At 42.1% G+C, this 18,934-nt stretch overlaps 1 protein-coding gene across 1 annotated transcript in view; it reads left to right on the top strand.

Annotated features, from left to right (window-relative positions):
• The first annotated feature begins 207 nt into the window (after window positions 1–207).
• The window catches only part of LOC124856991 (nuclear receptor coactivator 3-like), a 49,925-nt gene continuing 31,198 nt past the window's right edge, over window positions 208–18,934 (top strand). The window contains exon 1 of the mRNA XM_047348004.1: window positions 208–298. The gene's annotated coding sequence lies outside the window, so the exon portion shown is untranslated. The remainder of the gene's footprint in view (window positions 299–18,934) is intronic.

Genomic DNA, 18,934 nt, shown 5'->3' on the forward strand with positions numbered 1-18,934 from the left:
GTGCTTCTCTGTCTATAAATAAAATGTATAGTCTCTCTGTCTCCCCAAAATATCACTGTCATATAACCTGGGGGTTACTAGTGTGCCTGTAGTTCATTTTCACAACGTGCCAGACGTTTGATTTAGCTCAAAATGGAACACAACTACGTTACCCAGGATGCATTTCGTTCTTCTACAAGCTAGCTCCCTCCGCTCTGGGAGTGTTTCCCATTTAAACAAACACGGTATTGCCGAAGATGGCGGAGAGTTTGTAGAGGCTTTAAAGAAGCTGGTGCAGTCAATGAAAGCGTCGAAGCCGGTAAGTTTTTTTCTCTCCTCTGAGTGCTTTATGATTCAGTCATAAATAAGTCGTGAACGCTGGTTCTGCTGTCTTTCTTCGGGATTTTTTGTTGTTGTTGTTGTTGCAAAAGCAGTTGGTGCTGCTTCGCTTCCGAGCAGGCTGTGGTTTTTAAGCTACCGTGTTAAAACGAGCCGCCTTAACACTGTAAATTTGTTGTGTGATTTCGGTCGTGTAGTAATACGTCCTGCGCCGTGAAAATGACAGTAATAAACACCGAACTTGAGTTGATAGTTTGTTATTCTTACTAGTTTTCGCGTTTATAGCCGTTTCCATTTTCCGCTAGCCACAAAGTTTTACGAGACATTGACTTTGATTCGCTGGGGTGCTGTTGTCTTCCTCCTTATACTCAACTTAGCAAAAAAAACAAACAAAAAAATGTTCTATTATGTGCTTAAAAGACGTTATTTCTTACGTGTTTGCATTTTTAAAAACTCTATAGCTGAGTTGACACCATTCATTGAACGCAGCATAGTCCAGTAGGTTTGGGAAGTCAATCTTTGAGAGGGACCAGTTCTAGTTCATCTGCTGCTGGTGGATTCATCTGTTCCCCACCACAGGATCTGCAAGTCTTGGTATGACTTTAAAGACACATTAAGATCACGTTACATGGGCCAATATATGTCCCTCATGTTACATTAAAACGCGTAAAAACAGAATATTAATTAAGAAATGCCTAAATTCTTCATTTTTTAAAAGATGTTGCCATTAATCTTTCAGTGAATGTTTGATGAAGCCTTGTTAACTGTCAGATCTTAAAAAGTTACATTTGAAAATTATGATGGTTTTTTGATCATTCCAGTATTTTTTAACGCTTTTAAAATTCATACCTTTTTTTGTTGTTGCTCGAAGTAAAAAAGCATGCTCTCACATGTAAAATCATTTATTCTGCATATCTGTATTTGAAAACAGTGACTAACAGGCTATTAAGTCGTTTTGTTTTGTTTTTTGTTTGTTTTTTTTACTGCAAATTAAACATGGTGTTGTTAAACCAAAAGCTTGGCGAGTGAATAAGTACATCATTTGAAATCTGTTTGTTTACTTCACGAAATCATCTGCAATTTTTGAAACCTCTACCAGCGATATCAAATAATTGAGGGTATGGCACAGCAAATCTAGTGACTGAAACAAAATGTCAGTTCCCAACTCACCTATGTACCTAAGCAGTAACTCTGGCCATGTCGTTGAAAAGAATGGAATTCAATTTAATGCAAAACAGCAACCACAGACTGGCTCAGAACTCTATATTGTGATTATGTGTACAGTCACCATGCGGGTTAGATATTAATAATAAGCAACCTTAGTAGATGTATATTTCTTGGAGGACAGCCCCTCTGGTGGAAAACAAATTGTTTGACTGGCAGCAGATTAATTGAAGTTGGTCTAACTCAAAGATGTTTGAGTTTTTTTAAAGGAGTTCATATGCTAAAGCAAATGGTTTCATTTGAAAGAGAATTAAAATACATTTCAAGGCATTTAAACCTGCATTCATGAACTTCACCAAGATCATGGCATGTCGGTTTAAAAGCTGCAATTCAGAATCCGAAATAAAGAAAACACAGCATACAAAATGTTGTGACCGCAAACAGAATATTCATCAGAACAGTTGGCATACATTTTCTAACTTTTTTTTTTTTTTTTATTATCGTGGAAGCTTTAGGCATTGTGATCAGCTCTAGAGTAAGAAAAAAAATATATTTTAAGACAGTTACCCAGGCGTGATCAAAGAATTGATCTATTAAAAACAAGGAAAACCCCATTTAAATTACATTACTAATAGCTTGACTGAATTTTAGATTACTAATGAAACAAATCATGAAACATCCATTCAGAAAGTGCATATGTGTTTATTCTGTTGAAAACCTATCAATTCTAATATATTTGGACATTTGGAAGGACTATCGTCTGTATTGAATGGAACCCATTCATACTTCTACTACTTTGAAATGAAAACAAATTTTTGATTGGAATACCAAAAACCACATGGTCACTGATCAGATGGGTTGATTATTTCTATATATGTACTTGAAAGCATGAACAGACTAGTAGGTTTATTTATGAAATGCTGCTCACCTTCGTATAAACCAGACACACCATTGAAGGACCAAAAGTTTGACTTTGTGACCCGGGTGTCTTTGGCAAGAAGTAATCGGAAGACAAGTTAAGTTCTGAGGACATTTAGTACACGTTATCGGCTAGGATCATGAAAACTCCAACCCACAAAAGCAGTTTTTTAAGGGAGGTTGCATCCAGGATCATTCTTGCAAATCCAGTGACTGGCTATATGTGGCATATATTTAATGTGGCCTGGATAAAGCAACAACACGTTCTGTCTCACATTAAGTGGAGTTAGAATAACAGAAAATGCCACTTTTCTCTTTCATCGCATCCTAACTTCTCGTTGGTAGTAGATCTACATACACAAAGACGGTGACAGAACGCAACCAGAGGCCGTGATCACCCACCTTGCTTTCACTGGTCTCGTACAGTTATTTATCCCCCACTGCTGACAGCCAAACTTGACCTGACCTGCTCAGAGTGGCCGCTCAGGGAAATCCATGCGTCTGTTATCTGTTTACTGTGGGGAGATTAAGCATCCGTGATTATAATGACCCATCACACGATTAAATGCTGGTTTCCATATTGATAAAAAATTTGAAACAAAGAGGCAGAGGTCTACGGGTTTATTTCAGTTTAAAGGAGGTTGAGCAGCGGCTGCAGTTTGGTACAGTCTTGGTTTGCTCTCTGTGTGCTTCACGAGGTGTGGAGGCTGAGCTTGTGAGAGGGCATTCTTGGAGAGCATACTCATGTGAGGTAGTGTGTTAGTCATTCCACTGAAATGGTTGTAGTTTAGGTGTGTTGTTGGGCTTACTGCCTGAGGCCATCCCTGCCAATACTTGCAGGCACTTACATCTTGATGTCTCTGCATGAAGAACTCTCACAAATCATCCTGATTTTTTCTTTCTTGGATACGAGAACATAATACAATTCCTAAATGGATAGAAAGCTTGAATGGTGTGAAGCTGGGTATGACGATGTTGATGGCAGTTTTTAACTGCCAAATGAGCTTACCTGTCTTTATTTTGATTCCTTATAAAACAGCATTACTCAAGCGAAGGTATGTGATTATCTTCTACATGGAAGAATATCCACTGTGGGAACCTGTGCGGTGAACTGCTTCTGCTTCTTTTCTTGGCAAACGGAGCCCCCTGTTCCCTATTCTCTGTTCCTTTATCTGCCACTTTCTTTCTCCCTCACACAGGGTGTCAGGCTGCGTTAACAATGAATCAATCTTTGGGGGGATTCTTTGACTGCAGATGGGGTGCAGAAGTGACTGCGATCCATGGCTCTCGCTCTTTGTCTGCCATCCCCCGTGTTTGCAATAATTCATTAACTTATCACTTTTTCTCATGGGTCTGGGAGAGGTCCCTCTGTGGTGGCAAATCCTCATCTTATGTCACATGATTGATTATGCAATTACCATAATGTTAGTGGTATTACATTATAATGAGATAATCTGTTTGATATCCCACCACATATGTGTGAATGCTTTAAAAGTATTTCTGTGAGGAAGTTTAAAAATAGGTCTTTTATTTCAAGACATTAGACTTGGAAAATGTGCCTAATTTTGTAGCCTAGATTAGCTCACAAAAGTAAGTACACCTAAATATTTTATTATATGTTTCAATGGACAACACTGAAGATATGACACTTTGATATAATGTAAAGTAGTCAGTGTACCACATGGATAACAGTGTGCATTTCCCCTCTCAGTAACTCAACACACAGCTATCAAAGACTAAACTGCTGACAACAAAAGTGAGTACACCCCTATTTAAAAATTTGCAAATTGTGCCCAAAGTGTCAATATATTGTACTCCCACCATTATTTTCCAGCAGTGCTTTAACTCTCTTGGCCATGGAGTTCACTAGAGCTTCACAGGTTGCCACTGGAATCCTCCTCCACTCCTCCATGAAGACATGATGGAGCTGGTGGATGTTGGAGACCTTGCGCTCCTCCACCTTCCGTTTGAGTTTTCTCCACAGATGCTCAATAGGGTTTAGATCTGGAGACATGCTTGGCCAGTCCAGCACCTTTACCCTCAGTCTCTGGAGCAAGGCAGTGGTCATCTTGGAGGTGTCGTTATCATGTTGGAGTACTGACCTGCGGCCCAGTTTCTGTAGGGAGGGGATCATGCTCTGCTTCAGTATTGCACAGCACATGTTGGCATTCATGGTTCTCTAAATGAACAATAGTTCCCCACAGCTGGCAGCACTCATGCAGCTTTAAACCATGACACTCTTACCACCATGCCTGACTGTAAGCAAAGCACACTTGTCTTTGTACTCCTCACCTGGTTGTCGCCACACACGCTTGACACCATCAGAAACAAATAAGTTTATCTTGGTCCCATCAGATTACAGTACATAGTTCCACTAATCCATGTCCTTACTCTGTTTGTCTTCAGCAAATTGGTTGTGGGCTTTCCTGTGCATCGTCTTTGGGTCTGAGGCTGAGCATGTGCACTCAGCTTCTGTCCTGTCCTGTTAAACCGCTGTATGGTCTTGGCCACCGTGCTGCAGCTCAGTTTCAGGGTGTTGGCAATTTTCTTATAGCCCAGGTCAGCTTTATGTAGTGCAACAAATATATTTTTTTTAGATCATCATAGAGTTCTTTGCCATGTTGAACTTCCAGTGACCAGGAGGAGACACCAAATTTAGCACACCTGCTCTAGTCGCACACTTGAAACCTGGTAACACTAACGAGTCACATGACACCAGGGAGGAAAAATCACTAATTGGACACACTTTAGACATTTCACGTAGGGGTGTGCTCACTTTTGTTGCTGGTGGTTTAGATATTAATGGCTGTGTGTTGAGTTATTTTAAAGAGACAGCAAAATTCCAGTGTTATACAAGCTGTACACTGACTACTTAACATTGTATCAAAGTGTCAGATCTTCGAAATTGTCCCATGAAAAAATATAAAAACGTTTAGAAAAATGACAGGGGTTTACTCACTTTTGTGAGATACTGTACGTGTTTAGGGACTTACAGAAAAAATATTTAAACAGAAATGTCGTTAGTGGTGCGTTGTGTAATTATCCCTTGATAATCCTCTTTGATGAAAATTGTATTTTTTTATTTTGGGTTTTAGCAATTACTAAATATAAACTTCCTACTTCTTATTGAGGAGAAAACTGCATTGCTCATATGGGCTTGTTAAATGTGACCGACACAGTTTGCTGGATGCTTTTACCTGGTAGTTTTGCAGTCGTGGATGCTTATTAGTGAGGAGTTTTCCCATCCTGGCTTGGATATTGTGCTCCTTTTGTATATGTAGAACAGAAAGTTTTTTTTGTCACTGAGATGTTCACGAACTGGAAGTTATTCCGTATTAAATATATATTTCTATTTTTGAAATTTCTGGTTCAATGCAAGCGTTTACTATTTAGAGTTAAGAGTTTTGGATTTCTTCTAAAACAGCATAATGTTACGTTTTAGTTCATTTGAAATCTAAAGTGCCCCTCGTTAGTGAGTGGAGGCATAAAGTGCAAATAAATATAAATGAAATAATTACTGTATGAACATGTGATGGCGATTTTATTGTGGGGTTTATTGCGATAACTGTACTTGTGTCCATACAGTAAAATGTGATGGGCCGTTTTTGTCTTAAAGTCCCATAATCTGGTGTTACATCACATGTTTATGTGGCCCCTGGCACTATAAAGGTAAACTTTTCCCTAAATGCTTCAGACATTTTAAAAATCCTCCAATCATCTGTCAGCTTATCAAAACGAAGCAGAACTGGCACCAGTTTTGTTTCCTAGTGAGACGACAGTAGTCGTAATTAAATGGCAAAGGGTCCTCGTATTCATTAGCATGTTTGACAATTTGTATCTCATCAAACCGTCAGCATATGTTGGGCTCTTTTTGTGAAAATGTTACTTTGGTATTCAAAGACATAAAATAGATATAAGCTCTTTATCTGCTTGTATTGCTAATAGTTAGCACATTATTTCCCCATGAGAGAAATGGCAATGCTATATTTGTTTGGTACATGTGCACGCTGAAGGTGCCAGGTAGGTGTCAGGTATCCAACCTCTGCTTGTCCGTAATATGTTTGGCCACTTCAATAGAGCGTCACTGCCTTTTATGGCAACAGTCCACATAATTGTCAAGGTGCTAAACCTTAGGGACAGTGTTGGTGTCATTGTAAGGATGAAAATCTGGGTTAAATGTAGTAAACATCATCCTTGCAACATTCAATATTAATATCACAATTTAATGTTTTGCTGATTTCATGTAGCCCCCATGTTTATTGAGCAGTGGTACATATATGATTCAACACTCCCAACCATACTGTGTTTTTTGGATTTTATCATAGAGTTTATCATTATCACAATAAATCACAATTCTTATCACTGTTTCTCTTTTTCTAGAGTTGCCCATCCTTCTGAAAGCTTGTTTTAAATGTTTCAAAAAGAATGCTGATGTTTTACATGTTCATTACTTTTGCTATACCACATCATCTTTTTAATTCTAAAAATGTGTGTGCCTTCATGACTTTAAAATGAAGGTGCAGAATGGGTGAGAAGCTTATTTTTGCATGCCTTTTTGATGACTGCCTCGTCTTTGTCAAGTGGCATTTTCTCTCTTTGCTTTTTGAATAGATCGCATTCTTTGAATGCTTCATCAGTCTGAGTCCGTGTGCCCTAAGAAAAACCGTGCAACAGAAATGATAACTTTATTTTTGAGTGTCTCTCAGTCGATCATCTGGTAGGAGTTCGGTTTGAAAGCAATAGCTGAAAAGCTGAATGGTGGCTGTGAGAGTGCTCCTGGAGTCATGGACCAGAAAGGACAACCCGATTGTTTCCCCAAGTTGAAATATGACTCCCTGGTCTTGATGCTTCTTCTGTTAGGCAGTTGTACTGGCAGCACAGAGTTAGTCAAGGGAAACGGTTTCTGTTGAGAGATAAGGTATTTTAGGAAATTATAATGTCTTTACCCTGTTGGTTGGATTATTTCCTCGAGTCAAGTGCAGACTTCACTCTATGTCTCTATGTCTCTTGTATTCGGCTTATAGTCTGTAAAACATTGTATGTAGCCAACTCGTGTCAAGGTCATTTGTGCAACCATAAGTGTTTGTTAAAAGTGAACACTTTGTGTGCTGGCATACTGGTGGGTTGAAGCTCAACAGGTAGGTTGGCTTTATCTCTGCGGCTAAATATAGAAAGTCCCTGCTCAACAAGACATTCACGTTTCCCCCGCCGAAATATTTAGCTGCATTGCCCAAAAGAGAAAGTCAGAGTGTGAAATGAGCGCAACTGAAACCAGATCCTCGGCCTGGTTAAACCCCTGTCAAGCAAGGTAGTTTGCACTTTTGACTGTGTTTGAAGAGACGTCCTATTCCTCCCTGGTAACCTCTTCTTCAACTGTGGGACAAAAAGTGTTAGGCCAGCTGAGCCACATGTGAGCTGTGCTGGCTTCTAAAAGCCAAACAGGCAGCCTGAAGCAATCATTGCAGCCAATTCCAGTTTATAACCAGCTAGGAGTTGGAACAGTTTTTGCTCGAGTCCTCATCGATTGGATGAGGGAAACGGTTTATTAGGAAAGGGAGTGTCAACATCATTGTCCCCCCCTCCCATTTCTGCCCTCCCTCTTAAACTTCAATTCCCCCTTTAACTTTGCTCCCCCATCTGAAGAATGCTCATAAAGCGGGTTCACCTGAACAAACCAGTGGGGGGGGATGGACCCCCGTCTTAGTTTTGGTACTATTGTAAAATGTTAGCAGGGCCTTGTTTGTGTTTTGTTTAGGAGGCCCTTTTTTAATAAGAAAATGCTTTGGTGAAAGACAGCAGTGTTGAGAAAAAGAGTTTGGTTTGTGAGATAACTGCTACCAGATGCTCTCTCTGTCTGTTATTTAACTTTTAAGGAAATAGAGCCTGGTGAGCAGGGACAGAAAAATACGGATTGTGTTCTGGATGAACTGTTTGAACCCTATCTTACTTGTGTCTATCATATTTTAATAATTTATTAAAAAACTTAATGTGTCAAGAATATTGTAAAGTTACTGTAATTGAGATTGACAGTTACATTTACATCCATGAGGGTGTGCCTGTAGGTCCTCTCAGCCTTATTTTGGTAAGCTGGTACTGCTTGTAAGAATGGAAGTAAGTTCAAGTACAGCCAGTTGAAGAAATGCCACATGATGACATTGAACTTCTAATCTTGGGTCATTGACTTCTGGTGGTGAAGTCACAGTGCCTTGCTAAAGGGTTTATACATCTAAACTTCATTTTTAGAATTTATTGAATTAGAATTATTTCTATATATTTATTTCTGAAAAGTGTGGTGTGCATTTGAGTTGACCATCCTTTACTCCAGTAGACTTAAATAAATTCTGTGCATCAAATTGCCTTCAGAAATGATCAAATAAGATTTATTTGATCTCAGCATAAGCAGAGCTATTCTGTAAAGGTCTACCAAGTTTGCTGAATGACGTTGATGAACAAATAGCATCATGAGGACCAAGGAAACCAGCAGGTAGGTCAGGGATAAGTTGTAGACAACAACATCTCAGCACTATTCAATCTATTATCTTAAACAGAATGAAAACTATTAGTCATACACTTCACAAAGCTAGCCGCCATAGAAGAGTGACAAGAAGAAAGCTATTGTTGAAAGGTTTTAGAAAGTCTGGTTTCCAGTTTTCCAATTAAGACCAAGTGTAACTTTTTGGTCTGGACACAAAACTCTGTGGCAGAAGCTAGCATTACATGGTGGTGGGAGCATCATGCTGTGGCAAGGAATGCTTTTCCTTAGCAGGAACGGTGAAGTTGGTGAGAGTTGATGGAGAGATGGATCCTGAAAGAAAACCCGGTCTGTAAAAGAATAGAGACTAGGGCAGAGGTACACCTCCAGCAGAACAACAACACTTGACATACCACCAGCGCTAATATTCATGTGCTATGTGCTAACTACCTGCTCAGAGTAAAGGAGTATTTCTGCATGTTCTTGGACTTTGCATCACAACTGTGTGCAGCAGTTTTGTGCTGCTATATATAGAAATATTCTTGTTGCTTCTCAGTCCTGAGCCCAAACATGCATCATTGTATCTCACTGTGAATTTTGACAACAAACGTTTGTGTCTTTTGTGTCTCTACTTTTGTTTTGTACATATTATAAAGACTTTATGTCAAATTAAATGCTAAAAGAAAAAAAGATAAGAATAATACAACAGGAGGTCAATGATCGACTTTGTTGTCGTATCATCAGACCTTCGGCCGCATGTTTTGAACACTCGGGTGAAGAGAGGGGCTGAGCTGTCCACTGATCACCACCTGGTGGTGAGTTGGATCCGCTAGAGGAGGAGAAATCCGGACAGACTTGGCAGGCCCAAGCGCATAGTGAGGGCCTGCTGGGAACGTCTGGCAGAGCCCTCGGCCAGGGATGTATTCAACTCTCACCTCCGGGAGAGCTTTGACCAGATTCCGAGGGATGTTGGAGACATAGAGTCCGAATGGACCATGTTCTCCACATCTATTGTCGATGCTGCTGCCCGTAGCTGCGGCCGTAAGGTCTGCGGTGCCTGTCGTGGCGCCAATCCCCGAACCCGGTGGTGGACACCGGCAGTAAGGGACGCTGTCAAGCTGAAGAAGGAGTCCTATTGGCTGTGGTTGGCTTGTGGGACTCCTGAGGCGGCTGACGGGTACCATGGGGCCAAGCGTGCCGCGGCCCGGGTGGTGGCAGAGGCAAAAACTCGGACCTGGGAGGTGTTCGGTGAGGCCATGGAGAAGGACTACCGGTTGGCCCCGAAGCGATTCTGGCAAACCGTCCGGCGCCTCAGGAGGGGGAAGCAGTGTTTCGCCAACACTGTTTACAGTGGGGGTGGGGAGCTGCTGACCTCGACTGGGGACATTATCGGCCGGTGGAAGGAGTACTTCGAGGATCTCCTCAATCCTGCCATCACGCATTCCCTGGTGGAAACAGAGGCTGGGGACTCGGGGTTGGACTCTTTCATCACCCAGGCTGAAGTCACCGAGTTGGTTAAAAAGCTCTGCGGTGGCAAGGCTTCGGGGTTGGATGAGATCCGCTCTGAGTAGCTCAAGTCTTTGGATGTTGTGGGGCTGTCATGGTTGACACGCCTCTTCAACATTGCGTGGCGGACGGGGACAGTGCTTTTGGATTGGCAGACTGGGGTGGTGGTCCCCCTTCATAAGAAGGGTGACCGGAGGGTGCGTTCCAACTACAGGGTGATCACACTCCTCAGCCTCCCTGGTAAGGCCTACGCCAGGGTATTGGAGAGGAGAGTCCGGCCGATAGTCGAACCCCGGCTTCAGGAGGAGCAGTGTGGTTTTCGTCCCGGCTGTGGGACACTGTACCAGCTCTATATCCTCTACAGGGTACTCGAGGGTTCATGGGAGTTTGCCCAACCGGTCCACATGTGTTTTGTGGTCCTGGAGAAAGCATTCGACTGTGTCCCTCGTGATGCCCTGCGGGGGGTGCTCCAGGAGTATGGAATCGGTGGCTCTTTACTAGGGGCCATCCGGTCTCTGTACAAGTGGAGCAGGAGTTTGGTTCGCATTGCCGGCACTAAGTCGGACCTGTTCCCGGTGCATGTTGGACTCCGGCAGGGCTGCCCTTTGTCACCGGTCCTGTTCATAACTTTTATGGACAGGATTCTAGGCGCAGCCAAGGGACGGAGGGGGTCTGGTTTGGATTTCGTCTCTGCTTTTTGCAGATGACGTGGTCCTGCTGGCCTCATCTAGCCAAGACCTACAGCATGCACTGGGGCGGTTCGCAGCCGAGTGTGAAGCGGCTGCGATGAAGATAAGCTCCTCCAAGGCCATGGTTCTCGACTGGAAAAGGGTGGCTTGTCCTCTTCAGGTTGGAGGGGAGTTCCTGCCTCAAGTGGAGGAGTTTAAGTATCTCGGGGTCTTGTTCACAAGTGAGGGAAGAATGGAGCGGGAGATTGACAGACAGATCGGTGCGGCTGCCACAGTAATGGGGGCGCTGTGCCGGTCCGTTGTGGTGAAGAGAGAGCTGAGCCGAAAAGCGAAGGTCTCGATTTACCGGTCGGTCTACGTTCCTACCCTCACCTATGGCCATGAACTTTGGGTCATGACCGAAAGAACGAGATCCCGGATACAAGCGGCTGAAATGAGCTTCCTCCGTAGGGTGGCCGGGCACTCCCTTAGAGATAGGGTGAGGAGCTCGGCCATCCAGGAGGGGCTCGGAGTAGAGCCGCTGCTTCTCCACATTGAGAAGAGCCAGTTGAGGTGGCTCGGGCATCTATACCGGATGCCTCCTGGACGCATTCCTCGGGAGGTGTTCCAGGCACGTCCCACCGGGAGGAGGCCCAGGGGACGGCCCAGGACACGCTGGAGGGACTATGTCTCTCGGCTGGCCTGGGAACGCCTTGGGCTCCCCCCGGAGGAGCTGGTAGAGGTGTCTGGGGAGATGGACGTCTGGGCGTCTCTGCTGAGTCTGCTACCCCCGCGACCCGGTCCCGGATAAAGCGGAAGACGACGAGTACGAGTAATACAACAGTTGGATAAATCGTTTTTTTTTGGTTGGTATGAGTTGGTCAACAAAATTATGAACCATGAATTAGTAGTTTTAAACAAGTTAAATTCCATTAACCATTAGCCCAATATCAGCCCAATACCAGTTAATACAGATGCTAGTATGGCACAAAATCCCTTAATATAAAAGCAGAGTATGGCTTCTATTGCATTGGCACATCCAGGAATAGTAGTTGGTATGATACTTCACCCAGTGAGAAAATTTACTTTTTTAGGTACCCTTTTCTTGAAAATAAGCCATTAATGCACAAAAATGTCAATGACAAATGCTTGGGTTTTACTGTTTATGCTTCCCACCAGTGTGCTCATATGCAAGAACATAGATAACCATTTTTCTTTATTACTGACGGCAGCAAACTATTTACAATAAGCAAAACAGGACAGCCTCACCGACAATTTGGAGCAAATGACTCAAGGTATTTTTATGGCCAATTAAAATAAATAAATAAATATTGCGAGGGGGCATTTTGCTGCGTTGTACTGGATGTTGGCTGTTTCGGTGCTGGTGCTGGTTTTGAAGTGGCGGATGGGGCAGAGGCAGGGGAGCTTGGAGGGTCCAAATTAAGAGAGGTGGATCCCTTGAATGTAAGAAGAAATTCTGGTAGAAAAAACAACTTAAGTATACAGTCAGTCAGTCAGTCAGTCATTTTCTACCGCTTATTCCATAGTGGGTCGCGGGGAAGCTGGTGCCTATCTCCAGCAGTCTATGGGCGAGAGGCGGGGTACACCCTGGACAGGTCGCCAGTCCATCGCAGGGCAACACACATACAACCATACACAAAGTCATTCATACACCTAAGGGCAAATTAGAGTGACCAATTAACCTAACTGGCATGTCTTTGGACAGTGGGAGGAAGCCGGAGTACCCGGTGAGAACCCACGCATGCACGGGGAGAACATGCAAACTCCATGCAGAAAGACCCCCGGCCGGGAATCGAACCCAGGACCTTCTTGCTGCAAGGCAACAGTGCTTCTCAAAATATTAGCATATTGTGATAAAGTTCATTATTTTCCATAATGTCATGATGAAAATTTAACATTCATATATTTTAGATTCATTGCACACTAACTGAAATATTTCAGGTCTTTTATTGTCTTAATACGGTTGATTTTGGCATACAGCTCATGAAAACCCAAAATTCCTATCTCACAAAATTAGCATATTTCATCCGACCAATAAAAGAAAAGTGTTTTTAATTCAAAAAACATCAACCTTCAAATAATCATGTACAGTTATGCACTCAATACTTGGTATTTTGGGTTTTCATGAGCTGTATGCCAAAATCATCCGTATTAAGTCAATAAAAGACCTGAAATATTTCAGTTAGTGTGCAATGAATCTAAAATATATGAATGTTAAATTTTCATCATGACATTATGGAAAATAATGAACTTTATCACAATATGCTAATATTTTGAAAAGGACCTATACATAACAGACAGCGATCAAAAAATCTCAGCAGAACACAGGGTTAGCATTAATGCAAACTAGCAGTCTTACTGTCTTAATGCAGAAAACAACAGCGTGATTGTTCAAAGTAAGCTCACCTGTGATGGGATGAGTTAAATAAAAGATGCTCAAAAAACACAAAACGCTCCCCATCATCCATCGGGGAATACAGTAACGCAGTGGCCGAGTCAAATCAACTCCCTCCCATTGCATGCTGGTCCACCTTTTTTTTAGTTCGCACCACCCTGGCCTTTGTGGTCCTTGATGAACACACTTTACAGGGTTTTAAGCATCTTACAACAAGTTTGCATTTTTGGTGTTCCCTGGTACCCGTAGGCGGACATTAGCGTAGTCACTCTTGTGACACACCCAGTTACGCCACCCCATAGCCAATTAATGACCAACAGTCTCCTGACGTTGGATTTTCGGCTTGACTCGGCTTAACTGAAACCCCAGCTAAGTAGGGACTGATTAAGGAGCGGGTACCAAATAACCGTTACAAATGGAAAACCCTAATAACTAAGTAGAGTCGAGCCGTGCTGAGTAGGTACTAGTGAAAAGGGCCTTTAGACGGGCCCAGTCAAAGTCTAAACCTGAATCCAATTGAGAATATGTGGCATGACTTGATAGCTGTGATTCACAAACTCTTTCCATTCAATCTGAGTGAGCTTTGGACAAATAAAAAAAACAAACAAATTCTGCTAAAACTAGTAGAGACACAAGTTAAAAAGACTTGCAGCTGTAATGGACCCTTTTCATCAACGTCACTGAAGTCCCCGCGTCACTCCCGTTCCGCCATCTTGGGTGGCTCTGTGTCGCTTCACAGCTCTTCACAGCATTGCAACAATGCATACTTTTTTGCCCATGGATAAGAACTCCAGAGTCATTACAGCCTCCTGATAAGACCATGTACCTCAAGAAAATTGCGGTCATCGAGAAGGTGGATCCATATGTATTGTCTGTTAGTTTGTTTAGCGCAAATCCGGACGATTGGCTGCACATATCACACAATGAATGATGGGTGTTATAAAACACTTTAAAATATGTGACAGTCCGTTAGGGCTTGATACATGTTTCTTTCTTTATGATTGTTATTAAGGAAATATTGCTGAAAATAATGCTTGCATTTCATATATATATATATATATATATATATATATATAAATGCATATCTATATATATATATATATATATATATAAATACATATCTATATATATATATATAGTTCATTTAATCGTGTAAAACACATTTAAAATATTACTAGTCTGTTTGAATTACGTTGAACAAAATCCCTAATGTCAGATTTCAGTCCTCGATTTAGACTAGCTGTGCTCGGGTTAAGCTGTCTCCGAACATGTCCCCGATTTTATAATTTTATGCATGAGAAAAAAAGTTGCATGTGTGGACTGTTATTTCTGTAGCTTGGCTTGAGTATAGATCGAGCTCATAAAATCCAGCCCGACCAGACCCCGGCCGAGGGGTCGAGGGCACAGCTTACTGAAGTAGGTCACAGTGCTGAGCGCTGCCAGATCAGAATCAACTGATCAGCTCACGGTCTTGACAGACTACTTTCCAGAATATTATTACAATAAATGTAGGAGAGCATTATTTATATACCTGTCACAAAATGTGCACTACACACTCAGGCACAAGTGAGGTTTAAGCCGTCTAAATCCGCCCTGGATATCCGATTCAGCCACAGTAGTCGACGTTGTGTACTCAAGTGTTTTTGTTTTCTCACAATGATTTTCTATCACGGCTGGCAGACGCTAGAATGAACGTTGCTCTTGACCACCAAGCGCAGCACAACCCACAGTTAAGCAAGTTTTCACCATAGTTATGGTTGAAAGGTCCAGGGTTCTTCACTGATCACGCTAAAACAAAGAAAACATGCTGCAGCTGCCACCCATGATGGCGATTCCGAGATGTGGTCATGTGACCGCGACGTTCTGTGAAAACCCCCCATTGAAGTAAAAAGTGGTTCTACAAAGTATTGATTCAGGGTGGCTGAATGCAAATGCACGTCACATTTTCAGATCATTACTTAAAAATTTATCGTTTTCCTTCCACTCCTCATTTATGTACTACTTTGTGTAGGTTTATGATAAAAGTTTGTAGTTGTACCATGACAAAATGGAAAAACGTTCAAGGAGACCACTGCAAAGCAGGCTCAAATATTTGGTAAGGAAATCATATGAATTGGGTCTGGTGCTACATTTTGGATTGAAGTTAAACTAAATTAGTTTCAGGGTGTCAAAAAAAATAAACGTTTACTGTCCTAAATTTCTCAGAATGTCTCGGTGTCAAATAGTAAGTTGGTGCATTTGGTTTTATTTATGTTTTGTTTCTGTCTGCATCTCCAAATTGAAGCATTTAGTTGAATTTCCATGGCAGTGGGGTGTGGTCTCTGGGTCTGTCAGGATTTGTATAGCAGCTGTGGTTGGCACAGTGGTGCGCGGCATGTTTGTAAGACGATATGTGAGTGTGCAGGCATGGACTGTAAGGACACTGTCTCTGGGTTCTGCAGCTCAAACTCTCCTTTCATTTAGGAAGTAACCACAGGTTGCTGTGACCATGCAGACATTTGCTAGCAGCAGAGCTCCCTACACTGTTTTTTACGTTCTGCAGCAGATCTGCTTGACTGCAGGCTTGAGTTCATAGAAACGTTAAGTCATAAATGACAGGCCTCTACAGCATCATTTATTGCTCCAGAAGCATTACAGCATGTCAACACAGATGAGGCAATATGCCTGATAATTTATTGCATTTGTTTCTTAATTGGCTGTTTTTTTATTTTCACTGTGGATGAACTGGAAAATGTAACTCTCGAGTTTTAACTGTTCTTCAGCTTGCCTGTTGAAGTCACCACTGTTGATGAGGCTTGTTGTTAAGGCAACACTCCCTCATCAAGAGGTTACTGCTCTGGAGCTCTCTGTTGTCCCCAGAATAGCATGGCAAACATTTGCTCCTTGACATTGCAACGTCACATCAGCTTGAAATCATTTTGAGTTGTCAGCAAGCAACACTCACAAAAGTTAGACATTAATCATTTCTGTTTAGGAGAGAGGTGGTCCACCTTTCACAAGTGATTATTGTTACCATTTCCACTAGGCTTATTTTGCTGTTACATGCTTATTTTTTTGCTGTTGCCATAATTGGGGAAATGAGGGTACCCATGCATTAAGTACCACTATAAAAGTCGAAGCTTTTCTTGATCTTGCCTGTGCACTTTGGCTGCCCTGTTGAGTGAAAGGTAATCATAAGTTTAGCTAAAATTTCCAAATTTTGTGTAGATTATAAAGACAGCCTTGGGTTTACACCAGAACTAGTCCACCACTAGTTCCTACTCAGAATTCGTCTTGGTACAGCTCTACTCTCTTTTTAGGTTTTTCTATTAGTAATGGTTATAGGGAACGGGTAAATGGCCCTAGTCTGGAGATGGTCTTTTCAGCTTTCCCCGGGATTTGTTCAAGTGGGGCTGGAACTTCCCCACTAACCGCTGCCTGATCTCGGCCCACCACTCTGGGATTTCCTGCTACCTGTTATCTGTTTGTGGTGGCTGAAAGTGAATATAAAGTATTTAGTAGGTATGTGGTGAATAAAGGCAAGTACCAGAAAAGAAAACTGAATATTTGTGACATTTGAACTTATTGTTTGCATTATTAATTAACTTTTTCACCACAGTTCTGTAAAAAAAAATTTTATTGCAGTGCTGATGATCGAACACTTAAATTTTTTTATGTACATAAAAAATACACATTTCCCTAAAACTTTCCCTAAGTCTTTTCATGTAAACCTAACTTAGTGGGGGGGGGGGTCGGGGGTCAAGAGTATTATAAATAAAGCATTGATCTTATTTTTATGAAATACAAAACTAAAACTTAGAATATAGTGGGTGGAGTTATACAATGATGTACAGTAGGTGGCGGTATGCACCTCAGAATTTTTTGCGAACCACCAGCAGAAGAAGATGCAGCAGCACTAGCGCCAACATTACGTACCAAGAGCATATTTTAATGACATTAAGACATATATAAACTTTCTAACATTACCTGGCTTTGTACTGTAGTTTCTTGGTCTGTTCTTTTGGCGCTAGTGCTGCTGCTTCTTCTTCTCTTCTTTTGGGGGGGAATCAAGAGTATTATAAATACAGCAGTGTTCTTATTTTTATGAAATACAAAACTAAAACATAGAATATAGTGGGTGGAGTTATACAATGATGTACAGCAGGTGGCAGTATGCACCTCTGAATTTGTTGCAAACCACCAGCAAAAGAAGAAGAAGAACCAGCAGCACTAGCGCCAAAAGAACGGACCAAGAAACTACGGTACAAAGCCAGGTAATGTTAGAAAGTTTATATGTCTTAATGTCGTTAATATATGCTCTTGGTACGTAATCTTGGCGCTAGTGCTGCATCTTCTTCTTCTTCTGCTGGTGGTTTGTAATGATGAAAATTATAACATTCATATATTTTAGATTCATTGCACACTAACTGAAATATTTCAGGTCTTTTATTGTCTTAATACGGATGATTTTGGCATACAGCTCATGAAAACCCAAAATTCCTATCTCACAAAATTAGCATATTTAATTCGACCAATAAAAGAAAAGTGTTTTTAATACAAAAAACGTCAACCTTCAAATAATCATGTACAGTTATGCACTCAATACTTGGTCGGGAATCTTTTTGCAGAAATGACTGCTTCAATGCGGCGTGGCATGGAGGCAATCAGCCTGTGGCACTGCTGAGGTCTTATGGAGGCCCAGGATGCTTCATCCAGAGTGTTGGGTCTTGAGTCTCTCAACGTTCTCTTCACAATATCCCACAGATTCTCTATGGGGTTCAGGTCAGGAGAGTTGGCAGGCCAATTGAGCACAGTGATACCATGGTCAGTAAACCATTTACCAGTGGTTTTGGCACTGTGAGCAGGTGCCAGGTCGTGCTGAAAAATGAAATCTTCTCCATAAAGCTTTTCAGCAGATGGAAGCATGAAGTGCTCCAAAATCTCCTGATAGCTAGCTGCATTGACCCTGCCCTTGATAAAACACAGTGGACCAACACCAGCAGCTGACACGGCACCCCGGACCATCACTGACTGTGGGTACTTGACACTGGACTTCTGGCATTTTGGCATTTCCTTCTCCCCAGTCTTCCTCCAGACTCTGGCACCTTGATTTCCGAGTGACATGCAGAATTTGCTTTCATCCGAAAAAAGTACTTTGGACCACTGAGCAACAGTCCAGTGCTGCTTCTCTGTAGCCCAGGTCAGGCGCTTCTGCCGCTGTTTCTGGTTCAAAAGTGGCTTGACCTGGGGAATGCGGCACCTGTAGCCCATTTCCTGCACACGCCTGTGCACGGTAGCTCTGAATGTTTCAACTCCAGACTCAGTCCACTGCTTCCGCAGGTCCCCCAAGGTCTGGAATCGGCCCTTCTCCACAATCTTCCTCAGGGTCCAGTCACCTCTTCTCGTTGTGCAGCGTTTTCTGCCACACTTTTTCCTTCCCACAGACTTCCCACTGAGGTGCCTTGATACAGCACTCTGGGAACAGCCTATTCG

The sequence above is a fragment of the Girardinichthys multiradiatus genome, chromosome 20 (genome assembly GCF_021462225.1).
Source record: "Girardinichthys multiradiatus isolate DD_20200921_A chromosome 20, DD_fGirMul_XY1, whole genome shotgun sequence".
Taxonomy (NCBI): domain Eukaryota; kingdom Metazoa; phylum Chordata; class Actinopteri; order Cyprinodontiformes; family Goodeidae; genus Girardinichthys; species Girardinichthys multiradiatus.